Consider the following 19,876-nt stretch of genomic DNA (forward strand, 5'->3'; position numbering starts at 1 on the left):
CGCTGCTGCGTTTGGGATTATGCCAAAATGCAATTTGCATTTGCAAGGCGTTGTCAAGGCGCTCAAGCGACATGCGCGTATTAATTTTAAATTGACTGTGAAATTACGATGAGCGTTTTATGTAACTAGTTGAGTGCCACTACTTGAGAAAGTGCCTGTCATTTACCCTCTACGAGCGCCAGCGAGCGGGCTGCGAGGTGTGTTTGCTTTTCTTCTCGGATTAATTACAACAGATTTTTTACTAATCTACTTAGACAGTGTGAAGGGTGATTAAACAGACAGAAAGGGGATGAAGCCCATACTATAAATGAAAATAAGCCATATATCTATAAATATATTATAATGCCAAATTACATGCCAATAAATAGAATCAATGTCCCGAAGAGACTATACTAAACACTCTGACAAGCATATTACATAAGTCTGGCTTGAGAGCTTGTTGCTTATTAGCTTTTTAACCTTTTTCAACTTTTCACGATGGTTGGATAATATATACTAAGCTGTGATTATTAGTATTTCGCTGTCGGTTTTTGTTAAAGCTTAGCATTTATCAAAATCGGCTAAATCGGTATTGTTTTGAATGGTATGTGACCGGTCCCTTCATTAATTTTTTACGAACTGCAGCCAGTTGGTTCGTCGACATTGGCGTAGCCAAGATTTAGTCCAGGGCTAATTTTTTACTATCAAATTATTTGCACAAAAACACATGTAAAATATGGAAAAATAGGGAAAAATGAAGTTCAAGATAATGCAAATTTGAAATTATCAATGCAATAAAATGTAAAAAAATAAGATTTGTAATCGTGGAACTTTTATAAAGTTGGTCCCGTGCGACATCGAGAGTGTAAAATTTAACAATTTGAAATTATGTTTTCTTACACAAATGATAATTTTTTATGTACATATGTACATACATTAAAACAAGATAGAACGCTACAGTCGAGCAAGCCCGACAGTAAAATAGCCTGTACTCTCCACAAAAAGGAAAAATTAAAAAAAAAAAAAAATTAAAAAAAAATTAAATTATTAAAAAAAAAATGAATGAATTAATTAATTAAAATAATTAATTAAATTAAATTAGAATACATGTTTATGTTCAGTTTAAACAGCATACATTTACATCACGTACCTATGCGTGTTCATATGCGTGTATGTATGCAGCACAAAGTTGAACAAAAGCAGCAACAACAACAACAGCTGCGGGCAGCGCTGCCGACAGAGCTGCAGGCAGCGCATGAGCAGCGATTTTACTTATGGCTATAACTTTCTTCAGAATTGACCTATCATGATGAAATTTGGCACACGGACACATTAGTACTAACTGGATGTACCTACCAAAATTGATTTTTAAATTCCGAGAATTACGGAAGTTATAAGAAAAAATACGAATTGCGGGGGAGTGGGGGGGTGTATCAGAAAAAATAAACAAACTCGTTCTGCCTAGGGCTTATAGGAACCTTGATACCAATTTTGGTTATCCTAGCTCTTGTACTTACTGAGATCCTTGCGCTCATACAGACAGACGGACAGACGGACAGACGGTCAGACGGACAGACGGACATGGCTATATCGACTCGTCTTCTCATCCTGATCAAGAATATATATACTTTGTGGGGTCTGCCACGCCTCCTTCTGTGTGTTACATACATGCGCACAAAACTAGTATAGCCTTTCACCCTTTGGGTACAGGCTATAATTATTGAAATCTAGATAAATAATACCGGCGGCAAAAAAAAAAGAGGCGTGCAAACGGAGAGAAAAGTATGTAATTTTTACTAAAGGGTGCTGCTCTCAGTTTGTAAATCAATTTATAGTATCAAGTCTAGTTAATTTTCTAAAAAGAATTCTGAGTTGAACAGAATTTTTTTATAAGCTAACATTGATTGGATCCGTATCTGGGGTCGGGGCAGTTATCAAAAGAAAGTTATGGCAGATAAAGAAATCTCAAATAATTTTGTTTCGACCGTTCAGAACTGAAACTGCATTTTCTGAACTGTTAAACCAAAAGTATTTTTAAGAGATAACAATGAACAACATTCTAAAATTATTCGCATTGATATATATTTCCTCAGGTTTCGATAGAGTCAGCTGCCCGCTTTGCCCTCGTCCTTCCCTTCCCATCGCTCTCCGCTGTGATTAAAAATAATACATATTTATAACAACATTACATTACTTAATTAATAAAATTTGGCAAACAATATACTTAAAGGTATATACATAAGTTGATCAGTTTTTAATCCAGTATTGAAACTATATATAATATATTCGTTTGTAAATTTCTTATTCTATCCAAGCGATAAAATGCAGCTTTCAAGCATTGAATCACACACTCGTTTTATCAAGACTTAAGGCCTTACAGTATTCGCAAAAAAACACCATATGTAGTCATAAACATATAGTATATGTATACATATGTATGTATATTTTGCTTCATTTAAGCATGTCTGTATAGTGACACTCTTTCTCTTGCACATATCATGCATTTTGTTGGTTTTTTTGAAACTATTATTTTATTGTAGGCCTTTATTTATTTGCTTTTCCTATTTTTATTTATTTAAATCAGAACGAAATTGTCGGAATCGTTTCGTGCACACAAAATAAACCCACTGATGGACTCTGGTGTCATTGGAGGCATTAAAAAAGGCATTTAAATACGTAAAAATCTGTGTGCAACATAAAAGTGTAAGCTTGGGCCATAAAATACCAAAAATGTTCATATTTTAATCAAGAAAAATCAATATTTATTTTGTATGTGGCGGTCATATACTTTTTTCTTTTGCAAACAGATTCTCCGGAAAAGAAAACTTTAAATACATAGATGAAATTTGAATTTGATTTCACAAAAAATACTTTGACAAGTGCAAACTTTTAAACAGGATGCGTTTCTGCGGTCGCTTTTCCATCTCATGTGGGTCAGTATTTAACTAAAGCCAGCTAAATTGTCTTTGACATGCACAAGCATACAGACATCCATCAGTACATATGCACATAGCTAGTATATATTCATATATTTCTATGTATATTAGAGTTGTGTGATATTGAGTTCATACGGGTACCCAATTGGTTGCTGAAAAGAACACTAAGCTTAAATACCTGCCTGGGAAAAGTCTCAGTTCGGGGCCAATTAAGACTTTTATGATAACCCGAAACTGTTAAAAGAGAAGTTTGATGAAATGCCAGTAGCAAAAAAAAAATTAGAAATATTAGTTCCTATTCTAGTTTTGATAATATATGTACGACGTAAATAGCTGTGCCTTAATATGATATTAATAATCAACTACATACATACAAAAAACGGAGTGCGATTTAAAACTAATGCTATTTAAAATGTAACATTTAATAGTTTGTGTAAATAGGCTCTAAAAGAAAGCGACTGAAATCCATATTGACACCGAAATTGGAGAGCATGGTAAAGAAACTTAAGCATGTAAAGAGTTATAATAATCATTGTCACTTAATTTCAAGGAAAATGTTCTTTATAATCAACTCCAGGAGAGTCTGTTTTCCTCTATTTAATAGACAATGGTTTTCAGCTTGGTTCAGTCGGTTGGATGACAAAAAATAAATCGGCAGCCCATATTTTTTGACGTTATAAATAATAAATAAATGAAAAACGATTAAAAGATATCATATTACCAATTTAACCTATAAATCAGTCTTCATGAATACAATTTACAATTAAATATTTGTATTAGCAATATATTTTGGTATATTTATTGACCAACTGTAATATTTATTTATTGCTGAAATAAAACTGTCGACTGCTATAGTTAACCCATAGATACAAGTTATGAATGATGCTTGTTGCTTGATTCAAAAATCAATGTATACCAAATGTTAAAGAAATAAACAATTCTGCCCTGAGAAATTTTAGCAGACTAAAGGAAGAACTCGAATTTTGATCTAGTCCTCATGCATAAGTAGCTTTGTGAGCAGAATTGGCAGAGCTGAAGGAAATTGGGATTCGTGTCTATGTGTGTGTGTGTGTGTGTGTGTGTGTGTGTGTGTCACTGTGGCAGCAAAATCTTGATTATCATGGCATGCCGCAAGCATTTTCTTTAGCTGTGCATTTTCATTGCATTCACTTGAGCAACTTTCGCTTCGCTGCTCATTTCAATTGCCGTTGGGCGTCCGCGTTGCACACACACACACACACACACACACACACAAGCCGAGAGTGGAGGATGGAGCCTGAATAGGGATACGGTGGTGTTGGGATGCCACAATGACATACATTTTGCCGCTAGTAACAATAACTTTTATTATTATGAGACCACCTCGCACCATGTAGATGAGCGTCAGCTCAACTGATTACTCTCAGTTAGCAAATATCATTTCCACTCAATGGCCTCAGGTCCGCTCGCGACGAGACAAGGCGAGTCGAGTTGAGGCGAGTCGAGTCAGAGTCGAATCGAATCGAGTTGACTACCCACGCGGCGGTATTCTGGCATTCTAGTCAATAAAATCGAACAGCTGCCATTAAAATCATTTAAATGTTATTGTCTCAGTGCCTCGTGCTTCGTGCCACAGCATGCGGCAAGTTATTTCTACTTAGCTGCCTTTTGTGGCATGTAGTCTTGGGCTACTGCTACTGCTGCTGCTACTGCTGACTCAGCCATGAATGTTGCCTCGCTCGCCTCCGCCTGCAACTTCAGTTGATCGAACTGGTACTTTTGCTCTCTGCACCATAGCCATTGCCATCCCATTGCCATCATCGTTGCCTTTGCGTTTGCTTTTGCCTTTGCCTTTGCCGCTGCCATTGCTAAATGTGTGTCTGTCAGCAAGTTGCACTGCCAGTTGAATAATGCCCCTGGGCGTAATTGCTTTAAATGTCTTTGTATGAATGTGAAATGTTAGAAGCGGGTGCGGTGCGGCCATTTTTGAGCCTGCAAATGGCTGAACTTTAAGGTAACTAAGTAGTTACTGCCTTTAAGCCGCTCCTCAATGCTTGTACTCGTTGTACAAAGCTTGCAAATGATGATTAATGAGCTCCACCCAAGACTCGACAATGACATAGGCCAACAAAGTGATGAATAAGTTGAACAAGTATCCGTAAATAATATGGATTGATTCAATAAAATTGGATATATTGAAGTTAATATACATTTCAGACTTTCTCAAATTCGTCTGCTTAACATAGAATGAATGATGGTGTGCCTTAGACGCAAATTCCGTACACTCATATATACATAAATATATCAATATGACTTCAGCTAAATGGAACAAATAATGCTTAAATTAGGTAGAATTAGGTAAAAAATAGCATTAATTTCTTCACCAATGAGTATAGACAAATTTATAGTTAATTTTAAGGAATTCATTTCTAAAAAAAACCCTTAAGTTGTGTGCTTAAAATCTTATTATTATTTTATTTTATTTATCTTGAACAGAAATTCTGCATTTTAATTTATTTGGAGCTTCGATTAAAGATTTTTATAAATTGCATAAAATTATGGAATACGATTAAATTAAATCTCTACACGAGAAAGCGTTCAGTATTGTAAATATAAAAAAGAAGACTAATTAACGCCACCACAATATATTGGAATTTTAAAGGTCTATGTCGATTGCTGGCCAGTGTAATTAGCTGATTAATTGGAGTGCCTCCTGACATCGGTCTCATCTTCGGCATCGCAATTGACATAAGAAATGAAGTAGACAATTTTTTTTTAAGTATACACATATGCACGTGGCACCAAATCAAACACATGCGTTTGCTTGTTAATTAGGAGAAGGAACTAAGTACATGAACAAAAGGACAGCAGCACAGCTAGAAGCAACATAAAAGGAAACGTGTATGGCAGCAGAATCGAGGCACGGCATGTATGTTCATATGTATTTGCATGTCTCCGTCATTCATATGTGTGCGGAGTGTATTGAAATTGTTTGTTTTGCTGACATCCTCTTAATGCTAAGCCTTGTGATTTTTCCAGTTTCATTACACGTCTGCAGTCCCGAAGGACTATGATTTTTATCAAGAGTCAGGAACGTGTTTGCGAAACATCCTCTATAGGAAATTGATCTTATACCTAAATATGAAATTGTTAATACGAGTATACATTTAGAAGCGTCTGGATTGAAGTAAAATTAGTGTTTATAGTTTAATAAGAAACGTATGAGTAATTGGTTAGTAGTAGTTTCCTTGTCATCCTATCCCATAAGTCCTCTTCTTCGGTCTCAAAGCTTACGCAAATAGACATTGCTTCACATTAGAAACGGACTTTATTCTGATCAAGAAAAGTTCAAGAAATAGTTTTTTAGTTTATTTAGACAGGCATGACGACGATGTATGCTATACAGGCAACAGCATTTAGGAATACTGCAATTCTACTAAGCAGCAATATGCAGGATCTTTAAAATTGGCAATGTCTATACACTGTATATTCCAACTGTCTTAAACTTACCTTCAATTTTTAAATTGTAAACAGGCGATTAGAATGCATTTGTGGTATCACTTAATTAATTAATTTAGTTACAGGACTATGTTTTGCATTATCTGTATATTTTAACCACCCGGAACAATAACGAAATCAATTAAAGGCTAAGTTATTGTTAATCGAAATAAATAAATTGTAAATAATTGATATGAAGAGGATTCGTAGAAATATAAAAAACATCCGAATCAAGCTCTTGAATAATTTTTAATATATAAAGTGTAAACAAAAAAATATGCGCAAGCTACTTATCTAGTACAAGTAAGAACACTACCTTAAAAATTATTGTGAATATGCCCCTGCAGTCTCAAGTACCAAAACAATAATATAATTACAAAAAGTAGATGTTGCTTTAATTATAAATTATGATATACGGATATAACGTTAAAGGCAGCTTTCTTTTAGAAACCACGCTGCTTTTGCCTTATTTTTGCTTGTATAAAAAAGTGCCAGTGAATTAGTCTGCGGCACTGCACTTGCATAAGGATGTTCCGCTCGGTTCGATCCTTTAAGCATTTAAAGGAAGCAGAGGTAAGTACTTTTTTATGCAACACATTGTGTGGACCATCCTTCCAGTTCGGCTGTCACAATTTTAATGAGTAAATTCGATTTCATTGTCACGCATGGCCACCAAAAAGAAGTTATTACGCATACGCCGTGTGTGCGTGCACACAAACGTGTCTGGGAATCTGTTCGGGCTCTGCTGTGATGTGCTATGCACGACATCGGGACAACAATCACACAACTTATGGCAGGAGCGACCATATTTATTAATATATGTACCTACAGACACATACAGATATACATACATACAAGTATATGTATGTACATAGTATATGTATGCAAGGCGTGTTGCGTTTGGTCGGCATGGAACGAATCACGCACCAAGCTGCCATCGGTGATGACGGGGCCGGCGACGACGATGATGATTGCGTGTCGCAGGCACACATAATTATGCATACTTACGCCCACACTCCAATACACACGAGCACACAAGTTAGTTGTGTTTCAACAATAAATGAAATTGTGTGGCGTATGATTTCATAAATATGCCACAACATTTTCTGCTTTTGGCTTTAATGATCGAATAACTTGCGTGATGTAAGCCAATGTGCAAGTACAGCAGAATTGTGCAAGAGCCAGAAATGTGCTCGTGAAGGCAAATAATGGAAATAGGGGAAGTAAAGAAGACAGAGCAAGGCTCTTTTTCAGCTACTCAGAGTCATGTTCCTCTTTTTCGTTTTGGCAATGTAAGCCACACACAAATTCACACACAAACACATCACATGCGAGTAGACAAGAGAAACAACAACACCAATAGCAACAAAAGTGCATATGCAAATTTGATTTTTTACCAATAGTACAATATTTGCATGCCTCTCCGAGCGAGCGTGTGTGCTCCTGAAAACAGATACATACTTTATCTGTGGCCCGTTCTATGCACGTTACTGTGCAGGAATTTTCGCTTTTAAGTAGAGCGGAAAATTAAAAACAAATTTGCTACAATTTTCATGCTTCTCCCTTTTTCATTGCCTCACCTACCTGTTTTGTATACGTGTACTTGTCCGGGTGTGTTAGGATATGTCTGTGTCATGCAATTCTCTTCTTTCTTGACTTGCAAATTGGATTTCTTTTGCAGCCTTATTTGTTGACATTTTTTGTTGTTGTGTATTGTAAGAAATTGCTTAACGATAATGTCAACACAGATATTTGGAAAACCATACTGTTATGTATCGAAAGCCGAAAGAAATTTGTCTCAATGAACTAATGTGAATACTTTCAATGGACCACAAATTCTTAAAGGTGACAAAAAATGTACTCACTGAAAGTGCACTAAAATATATTTTCTGATAGTAGTTCATTTTTATGTGCCTATTTTACAGACCTATGTGCTTTAGGTGTGTAAAACCTTTCGTTTTATTTATGAATTGATATTTAAACAGATGCCGAATTTAAATAAATACGGAACTAACAAGAAAGGAATTGGGGTTTCAATGCAATGGTATACACTAAAGACGACTCACACTATTCCTGAATCCAAAGGTGTTATATGGAAGAACTTCTTCTCCAGCCACCTTCAACCACTTGACTTTATAGTCCTTGCTGCAGCAAATAGAGCAGTATAATTTTAGACTTACACAAAATATAAATAGCCAACAGGTAGGCTAGGAAAAAGACTTTGCGTTGAGTTGAAGATGGAGCGGCTAATAAAATTCAGCACGAACATATCTCGATCTAGATGGACGTTTTCCTAACCATATGGCCATAGTAAACTTAGGGCTGCAGTGTCTCTACTGGATTTCCTGCTGTGAAAATATATGCAGCACCCAAGAAAAAAAGGTGTAAGCAGTAGAAAGTGAACAAAACCAAGTGCAAGAGCTGCCAAAGCGTTAGAAATATTAACTTAAAATCAAGAACTACTTGTATGTACGTGGTTTAGTTGTCGATTGTTATTGCTTCGATTCAGGGCCAAGTTCTAAGGCTAAACTGATTTTGCACACGGATGGTAACACAAAACTGATACCCAAGCTGCACAGACCACAGATCGGCCCAATGTGGATATTGAATTTTCATTTAGTGCTGCTGGCAGGACATGGCCAGTATACCTTAATTACAGCCACTTATGTGTTCAAAGGCATAACTTATGTCGTGTCCAGCAATGCCTCTGCTGCACTCAGCAGGCAATGTCCAAACTATGTATTATTGAACATACCCGTCCAAGTTGGCGTTCCTCCACGCTTGTAGGTATGACCGGGTGATTTTGGGAGTACTTGATTAGTTTATATCAGTCCGGGCTGGTAGGCATGGCTGTGCCAACATTTTTGGACAACCCGCTATTGCTGGCTGCTCGCTCAAAAAGTTTTTTAGTGCCTGAGTTGGCAGTTTTGCAACTTTTATGCCATTTGCCTTTCGCCCGGAACTCGCGCGTAATTAAGTTAAGCAATTGCAGATTTGTTGACGGCCGAAATGCTGGCTATGGAGGAACAATCGTGCCTATAGCAGCGTGACAAGCACACATACTCGTACTATGGAGCATTTGGAAACATACGCTTGAGTCGTCTGCAATTTCTTTAAGCTGATTTACGCAAAATTGTCAAGCAAAGCGGATAAGTTGTCTACAATGCTACAATATGCAAATAGGGCGAGCGAATGCCGCTTCAACTAATCCGCAATCAATATTCAAATCCACTTACCATTTGAGTTCAACGTAATAAAATTTGCCATTTTTGACTTAAATTCCATTGAAGCAAGCAGGCGGGCAGGCGGGCAGGGAAGGAGGCAGGCTAGCAGGCACCTAGTAAGTGCCGCCGACTGCCAGCGTGCATCACTATTTATTCTAATCTTACAATTTTAATTTGCAGCATCAGTCAAGCGGGGGACCCGACTAGCCCGACTTACCCCGCATCGCCTTTAATGCTTCGCCAGCGCCAGCGCCAGCGCCAGCATCAGCGCCCACGACTCTGATTCATTCATCCACTTGAAATGAAATGCAAATCCTTTACGAAACCCTGCCGCACCTAAGGGTTGCGATGCCATGCCCCCGAAATGGGGCCAGTTTCGCCTGCGACAAAAGTCTAAGTTCATTATTATGCTAGGAAATAACCTTTGTCTCGAATTAATTAAAATGGATTTACATGAGCTCAAAATGTCGCAAAAAGCGTTCAACGGCAGCCCCAACAAAGGCACCTTTGCATTGGCCGCAGCATTTGGCGGTCCTGGAGGGTTGCGATGATGTGAATGTGGATCTGGATGTTGGCAGTGGGCTGAGGGGCTGCGCGTTGCCCGTGTTACTGACTGCTACACTATTTTGCATGCATAACCCCTGAGCCAAAGTGACTGCCTGACTGACTGCATGGCTGGCTGGTTGGCTGGCTGGCTGGTTGGCTGAATGTCCGGTTGACTGCCTGACCGGTTGACTGCTTTGCTGTCAGCATCGAGCCCGTACCGGTACCCGCAGTTACCGATGCTGCCGCTGCCGCAGCCGCAGATAAATATTTATATTTCGCTTTTTAATCTTTTGTAATTTTAAGTCGCTTCATACTCTCGTTTTTTCGCCGCTCGTGTTTTGTGCTTCCGCGCCGCCTCGCAACTTTTTGCTATTTGGCTGAGTTCTCTGTTGACTTTTCAATTTGAAAGTTAAAAGCACTTAGTTTTATTAGAATCAGAGCAGTTGTGGAGTTCAACTTTAAGTGGCTTCGCTGCAATGCGAAAAAGGGAAAAAGGAGAGCAAGGCAAAATGAAAACTCGCTGAAGAGCTTCATAGCTACTCCCATTTATTGGACGCTAGATTACACATCAATAGCAACTAAACAACACGAACACGAACTACAAGTATAATACTTTGATCGAGGGTAGAAATGAATGCATAATCATTTTATTGACATTGAAGAAGCTTGGACAGATAGAATATTAAAAGAGTTTATTTATTCTTTGTCCGGCTCGTGGTTGATCAAGCCTGCTTTATGGAGACGTCCTTCGGGCTAACTTAAACATACGTCCTCCGTTTGGGGCGCGGAGATATAAGCTTAACGTCAAACCGCAAACCCAAATATGCCTTATTTTAAATTATTAAAAGAAAAGCAATCGTACACTTGAAGTGTAGGGATGGCAGTATTTTGTTGGATATCCAATCTACGGTTAACTTCCAAACAAACAATCAATCACATTGATGTAGGTTGAACACCGATATAGAGAATAAATTATAAATAAATTCTTGTTGTTACCAATCTCAATTGCTACCTTATGCTCGACAAACTGTAGTTACATTTAATTCTATTGAACATCGATTGAATATATCCTGACTGAAAGCCGTTTAACTATTTATTTATTTTCAATTTTGTGAAATAGATTAGTAATGTTTCACAAGAGCATGTCAATTACGTCACCTTAGCCATATTATTATGTTTGTATTTAAAAACTGACTGATAATTTGTTACACTACAAAGTTTAAGTTTGTCATTTAAAGCTGTTCAATTAAGTGCACTTTTCTGAAATTCGATTACGACAACATGGGCCACAGGATTAAAGATATTATTCATCACTGCTTATGAGGTTAATATATATTTCTGTGCCACTAAAATTATTGTGAAGCTATGGAGGACTTAAATGATGGCATTGTTCCTGCATTTATTAAAATAGAAATGGTGAAATTGCTAATTGCTAGCAATTCTAAAGCTTTATTACTAGAAATACTTACAAATGCTTGCATGTATATTTGATCTGGCCTGATTGCTGGTTGATCAATTAGGTTAGAATTTCTAATACATATTTCAATTGAAAATCCATCTTTAATATATGACTATCGCTAATTTTAAATAATCTCTGATGAATGCATATTATTGCCCCAACATTTTCAGCGCATTAAAGTTGAATACGTTTTGCTAGGGGAAAGTAGGCCAGCAACATAAGTAGCCGACCCAACTCAAACGGGACCAACAACACAATTCCATGGCAAGTGCACTTAGCTAATAAATCTTTAATATAGCAAACCTTTTCTTTCTTGCTTTCTTCGTGGGTGTGCAGCGGCCTCAACTGCCACTAAAACTTCGGGCCGGGGGCTCCATGGGCTATGCTATGGCCATGCTGCGCGAAAAAATTCATTTCAAGGTTGTCATTTCAAATGCCAAGCGAGCTGTCAAAAATTTTATTTGAATAATTTGTGTGCTGCTTGCTCTTGCCCCTCCCCGCGACCCCGCAGCAATGCCAATCCCTCAAACCTCGCTCACTGAGCCAATTAGGGTATTAAAAGAGAGAAACTGCAAAAAAAATATATTGCGAGGCGACTTGAGGCACACGGCTTGGCTTTGCACGGCAAGGTCGGGTCAAATGTTGACTGCCAGTTGCTGCGACAGGCGAATGCATTTAAATGTAAATTGAAATTAATTTCACTTGAGTTTGTTACGAAAAGCGTATGGCTACCTCGGGCTATGGCTTGGGTTGATGCGGGCTTAGCTTGTTGCTGGCCCTTTGACTTTGGACCAACACCGAGTAGAAGCCACAGGCCCTTAAGTTTCTTGCAGTGGGTTAATGTTGATGGGTTTGACATTCTGAAGGTCTATTTGAATACACGACGACAACTGATTGACAAAACATTGTAAAATATGAATAATCTAACAGTTCTTCAAAATGTAGATAAACAGTATTTTAATTCGAACTTCTGATATTTCTTTTAAATATTTAAGTAAATCACTAAAATAATAAATAATAATTTTGCTTAAGGCCACGGAGCTATAGCTTGTTCTTACTGTTCATATGTCGATATCACATCGCATAGGAACATTTGATAAATAAATAAATACATTAATAAATAAAAAATAAAACAAATTGGAGCTTATACCCAGACTATAATTGAATATTATACTCTTTCGAGGAACATCAATGTTTTGAGAGAAGGTGTAGCATTATGTGAACATATGAATTGAAAATGAAATAAATAAATATAAATAATTATATATTTTCTTTAGTGAGGAACTAAGCCTTGGCAACGGGTACTGTCCCATTTGTATTGAAAATTTTAAAAGATCACACCAAGAAGAAGATTAAGAAATGTGTTTTAATTTCTGCTTCTGCGAAAATAAATTTTATCTTACCTGCTCTAGTGTCGAGTCTTATGCTTTTTATACCCTGTACCCGTAGGGTAAAAAGGGTATATTAGGTTTGTGCAAAGTATGTAACATACAGAAGGAAGCATCTCCGACCCCATAAAGTATATATATTCTTGATCAGCATGACGAGAGAAATCGATATAGACATGTCCGTCCGTCTGTCCGTCCGTCTGTCCGTCCGTCTGGATGAACGCAAGGATCTCAGAAACTATAAAAGCTGGAATAACCAAAGTTGGCATCCAGATTCTCCTAGGTCCGAGTAAGGACGAGTTTATTTTATTTTTTGGAATTTTCCCCCCCTTCCCCCGCTACAGAATTTCGTCAATAGCGTCCACATTTCAAATGCTACCTAAACCAAACTTTGCACACATAATTTATATATAATTGTCTATGTTGTTCAAAATTTTATTCAATTCGGTCAATTTTAAGAAAAGTTATTAGCAAAACAAATTCTCGCCAGTACAACCCCCCCAAACTGCAGCAACAAGTTCGCTCTTCTTCTTCCTCTTTTTGCTGCTGCTATGGGCGCATATAACTCAGTGACGCAAGTTTACCTGGGTACAGGGTATTACACTGTCGGGCTTGCTCGACTGTAGCGTTCTCTCTTGTTGGCTATAACTTTGTTTTTGGACTTTTTAGAGAAACATTAATTAATTAATACATATATGTCGCATTTTTATTGCGAGAGAAAGAAAAAAGTGATTGATCTGTTTTAGATATTTGTATCCTGGTTTGATAGTGCTTTTAGTACGATGTTTTAAGATAAACATAGTTTTTCCTAATTGCTATGTGTACAGACCCCGCGTGCATTCCATCTCACTCATGTAACTCAGAGCATGCTTAATATTTGTTTAATTTCAAATGCATTTTCCCTTTAGCTCTTTCAGCTTCAGCGCTTTGCTTTTACTGACAGAAAATAGTTTGGTGCGCATTTTTACCATTGCATTTTATTGCTATCAACAATTTGCATTTTGTCAAGTTCATTTGCGGGCAGAGCGCTGGCAACGCCTTGCAGTATGCTACATCAATTTTATTGACTTTTGCCATCGTTCCGCCCGATTGAATGCACAATTTCATTAGCAGAGAGACATGCCTCGCCACTGCCACAGAGTTCACAAGCAGCTGGGAGTGGAGAGAGCTAAAAGGCAAACGGCATGACATCTTTCGTCATTTCGTTGGCCACCGAATGGCATCGTTGTCATTCCCATCGTCATCGGTGTCTGCCCAGCCAAGCAATGCATTGTTTCGGGATTTACTTGCAGTTGACTGCAGTCGGTGACATCTTGACGACAATGCACTGCACAGTGCGTGTGGCAACTGTTTCTAAATCAACATTTTCGGAGCAGGTCCTTTTGGTATTTGCAATCATTAATTTCTGGAGCAGTTCTGTTTTATGTGCTGACAGTCTTTTTTAGAGTCTAATGCCTTTGATGCAGGCATGTGGGCTTCAAATCAAGCAACATACATAATTGATTCTGTGTTGATGTTTGTTTTCTGCTGCTTTGGTAAACTATGACGAGGAGGTACTTTCTGTATTCTTATGCCAGCCTTGATTAGGACGAAGAGAAAGGTGTTATGCAAGGGCTGTTTATTCAAATATATTGATTCTTTTATTTTTCATGATATTGAACTATTATGTACATATTTACTTTTAGCGCTATTTAACCTAAATATCAGTTATTGAAATATTGTATATGTTTGTTTGCAGTAGGCACTTGACTCACAACAACAACAGCAGAGTGTTTCCATTTACCTTGTGCTTCTAAGATGAAACTTGTGTAAATGATAGAAAACAACATGCTGAATCCAGATGGCAATTTTAAAAATTAAAACTTTTGGTATTTTCGATATAGCACGAAAAGTAAATTTTAAGAAAAAGCTAGTGGTAGAAAAGTGTATAGTATCGAAAAAAAATACGCTTCATGTCCTTTTCCGGACATAGAAGAATCTGCAACCAGCAACATGGAGGAATCCTGAATTTGTATAACGGCTTCTTCTGGGTGTTATAAAAACTAAACAATTTCGTAAGGGTGTTACTGTTCGGGTTATTAGGAGCAAGACCTTTTCTTGTCCATTGTTGCAGCTAATATTGCGATCTACTTGTAGAATACAAAGACAAGCCACTGATACAAATAGATCCAACCATTCTGGATTAATAACATTTGATTTGTGGCACTTCTGAGTATCTGAATGTTATTTATCAATATACACTAATCATACTTTAAAGTTCATTTAATAATCTGGGGCTATCCACGAAAAATTATCTTTGCTAACAAAGTCTTAGTACTATATTGAACTTGATGTCAAAAGTGTTTATTTTTCGTAGATTTTGCACTTGAAAACTTTTAGTTTTATTATGCAGTCTATCTTGATTATCCAATCAACACCACAACCGGCAGCAACAACAACTATACTTCCAAAGCGTAGGCCTCAAAGGCCACATCAGTGGCGTGTACATCACATCATTATGATGTGGCCTTTGAGCATAAACTTTTAATTAGTAAGCAGCAAAAGTTTTTCAATTATTGCCACCTGCACTTACATTTACAGTTTTGACCCACAAAACCAGCCAAATCTAATGACCAGGCGAAAATTTCAGTGACTATTAAGGGCCACGCGCTACGCCCAAAGATGATTTTAAATCAACTACCAATAGCAGAAGGCAGCGCTGGCGTCTAATGAGTGCACGGGCAGCAAAGGCTTTAATGCTCATGAGCCAATTAGCATGATTTCGTGGTGGGCATGGCAGGGGCAGAACAGTCTGCAAATAATGCTTTCGGCTCTAAAGCGAAAAGGGCCACCAAAATAGCTTCAACTTCAACTCAGCCGTTCAGTTGAAAGTGATCTGCATAATTGACTTTCAAGCGTCCTCTGTGCCTGCTTCTAAAGTTTACCATTAACAGTGCTTGCTTTACACTCGTATCAATACTTAAGCAGCCACTGGATTTATACCTTGACCTTTGGGAATTCTTTTCAAAACACTAAGACTGGAACTGTATATTTTTAATTTGAAAACAAGCTATCCTTCTGCATCTTTTCTTCAAGCATCTTTATAAATAAGTTGAAAGGTTAGAAAAACAACTGGATTAGAGTATGGGAGTTTATTTGAGCGAAGTGCATAATTTTATGTGGTGGATAACTAAACTAAATGAGTTTAATGGAATATTTTCTGACCTTAGCTTAAGTGCGCCGAATTGTTCATTTACTATTTACTAAAATGTATGGCCGCACACAAGTTTTGTAGCAAATTGTTGGAATTACGAAGTATAACATTTTATGGGTCGAAAGATGACTTCATTTTGTTTTTCGCTTGCATAATTTTGATTGCTTTTTGTATTGAGATGGCAGACAAAGGAAATATATACTTGTATATTTGATTAGTTTTTTATTGTTGTACTTGGTGCTTAGTTTTTTATGAAAATTGATTTTAAATATGAATATTTAATGATTTTATTCCATTTTGGAAATTTGTACATAGATAAGTAAGTGCACCATGAAATTTAAGTTCGAAATGCATTTTTCGTGATGAAGTTACTGATTCGGAGAAGAGTCCACAATTATGTATCACTTTTATGTTTAAAACATATACTTTAAATGCGCATTTTTGAAGTTTGTAAATTAAAACGCAAGACATTGTTGGATGCGCACATAATACCAACTGTGGTCTAACACAAAAGCGACCACATAATGAGCCACAATGTAACGTCATGGAAAGCCGACAAAGACATCACTATGCTGGAGTCATGCGTCTACTTTGCAAATTACTTTGCCCTCCTCTTTTCCATTTCACTCCATCTCTTCGGTTCTCCAGCCAGTTGCCTCTAAGCCACAGCGACACACCTCAAACGCCGTTCAATGTTGCACTCGACAGCCGACTCACTACACTTTTTTTTATGTCGGCTGGTCGTCCCAGCCTCTGCCACCTCCCTGCTTGCGCATAGCTTGCGAATTTGCCGCACATGGCTCTGAGTACTTGTGACAAGCCGCACACATGAATATGCAACATTTGCTTTCGCTGCAGCGACATAATTTGCACCGAAGTGCTCTACAAAGTATGTAAAAAATATGGCAAAAAGGCACAAGAAAAAAGCGAAATAATAACGGAATTCCTTTAATTTTGACGCCATTACAAGGTGGACCCAAACACACACACATACACAAATGCAGATGCAGTGCGAAAGAGATTCGGACACATGTCGGGTTTATGCATGAACTGGTTTGGTTATAAAAATATTGTCCTACCCAAAAGTTAGCTTTTGAAGTCATATGTCTTCTTATCTTCTTAATTAATACTGAACTCTGTTCTAAATCAAATTAATTAAATTAAATTATCTGTTGAATATTTAAGTTTATGTTGTTATGTATTTTACAATATGTTCCATGATATGGTTTGCTAATCTTAAAAAGGTATATTTTTGTTATATGTATACATTTAATAAAGAACAATGTTTTGAAATGCGTATTTTTCGTGTGTGTTGATGATGCCAGATGTGGAAATAATGAAGTAGATCATATATTATATTAATTCTTAATCTATATAAGTAATAATTAAATGTATATTATTTGTTTTCTAGAATACAGTACTGTGCGATATTTTTTATATTTTTTAGACCAGTTATAAAATCTTGATCAATGTTGGGAGTGGATAAATCAGTTAGTCTAATGGCAACTTCTTGAAATGCTGGTCAATTTTAACTACACGCTGAAAAGTTTATTTAAGTAGAAACTTGAGTAATTTATTATAGCCTGTTCTTTTGCGTGAACGTGAATTGTTTCAGTCATGCTCTCAAATAAATAAATTTAGTTTTTCCCGGTAGTCTTTATTTAAGATCTGCCCGGGGTTGGACAATTATTATATCAAAAAAACTCGCAACTGCAATAATTTTATGGAATATATAAAGTTGATTTTAAAAAGTTGATTTTTGCTATGTAAATCATTAACTCCGTCCTGAAGTTGTATAGAGGATTTTGGGATACCATTGAAATAGAGCCGTAATCACTATCTCATTGGAAGAGGTGGATCTACGAAACTTTTATTATCCTTGTAAGGGCTCACCTTTTCGAAAACTGTCGACATGCTAATTGCATTTACCCACGTCGCATAAACGCCACAACAAGCATAGACACAGACATTGAAAGAGCTTTCGCCAGCGGCAAGTATTCGTTGTCGTTGCAACCAACCAGGGAATCAGGTAGCCAGAGTGCGAGACGCCAGGTTGCAGGGCAGAAGGTAGTGAGGCAGCCAGTCAGCCAGCCAGCAACTTGAACGGTTAAGTACTCCCACAGCAGTCAAGTCAACTGAAAACGTGACAGGATATCCTGCTGCCGCTCCTGCTGCCGTTTCTGCTTCTTGGGCCGCGCCCGCCTGAGAGTGTGCAGTAAGTTGCCACACTTTGAATATGCCGTGGTGATTACGTGGCAACAGTGGCACAAGCTCCAAGCAGCCGCATTAAAATGATAAAGCGGGTGTAGCACTTAATGTGCCTCACATTATAATTTGGCAGCTGGGTGAGCGTGGATTGTGTGTTGCTGGTAAGTGAATAGGGTTCGAAGTGTGCCACCATTTCGACACCAATATTTCATTTCATTTAGTTGGCATTAATAAATATTTCGATTTTGATACTCGCAACCCGTCCCACTCCAACTTGCTCGCACAAATCATTTCAATGCAGTCAATTAAGTTGATAATTTATTTATAAGTATCTACACAATGCTCGCATACAAATCAAAAACTGGCTGGTGGGATGGTGATGGCTGCTTGGCTGGCAACTTTTAAGTTGTGCTTCCCAAAAACTCATTAAAAAGAGTTGCGTAGGCAACGACATGGCCTAAATGTCCTGTCGCCCAGCAGCCACCCACTTAATGTTGCTAAAATGTGCAGAACAAGTTTTTTGCACGACACAATATTTTCTCTCTCTCTCTCTCTCTCTTTTTCTTTATCTTCCTGCGTGTGTGTGTGTGTGTGGGTGCTCTTGTATTTGTGAAGTCAACATTTACATAAAAGTTATGACAAGCTCAAATTGAAAATAATTTACGTGCCATGACAATGGCATATTTTTGTGTGCATTGTTATTGCACAAATGATAAATTAAAAGTTTTCCAAATAATTTACAACAGCAACAACAACGAATAGTCGTAATAAAGCAATTCCTAATGCCAAGCGGTTTGTCGAAATGTACGGCATGAGATTGTCCTCGATCCTGGGCCGTCAAATGGAGTTTATGCTTAGCTGTGGTTGACCATTTACTTGTGGTTTGTATGCAACAAAAACAACATCAACAACCATTACACTGACAACAGTAATAACATCGCTTTTATTAAAATTATTTTTGTGGAAATATTTATACAAATTGATGCAGATAAAAGTTGACAGCTGTTTACTTTCTTGTTGTTGACTATCTGTTTAAACAAAATTTGGCATTTAATCGATGAGCATTCATGGGACATTAGTTTAGCTATCTATTTATTTAGTTTAATATTTTTTCGTATTGCTAGAATTTGTCAAACACATTTATCAGATTTGTACACCCTTTGCTGTGTGCATTTCATTTGTTATTTGCAACGCAAATATTTGACAACCAAATAGATCCTGCATTGGTGTTTTTTTTTCAAAAACATTTAGAAAAGCAAGCTAGACTAACTAAGGAAATGTATGCTGTTTTAATTTATGAACACTCATGTTTTCGATGGTCTTTTTTAAAATTTAAATGAAATAATGATATACGCTTCTACGCTTATCACAGCATATTTAATTGGTTAATAAACGGATATGTTCGAAAGGCATCGAAATTAAACTTTAAAAACAATAAAAAAAATTATTCCATCTACTTGTATACA

This window comes from Scaptodrosophila lebanonensis, unplaced genomic scaffold (assembly GCF_003285725.1).
Source record: "Scaptodrosophila lebanonensis strain 11010-0011.00,11010-0021.00 unplaced genomic scaffold, SlebRS2 tig00001410-arrow-pilon, whole genome shotgun sequence".
Lineage (NCBI taxonomy): Eukaryota > Metazoa > Arthropoda > Insecta > Diptera > Drosophilidae > Scaptodrosophila > Scaptodrosophila lebanonensis.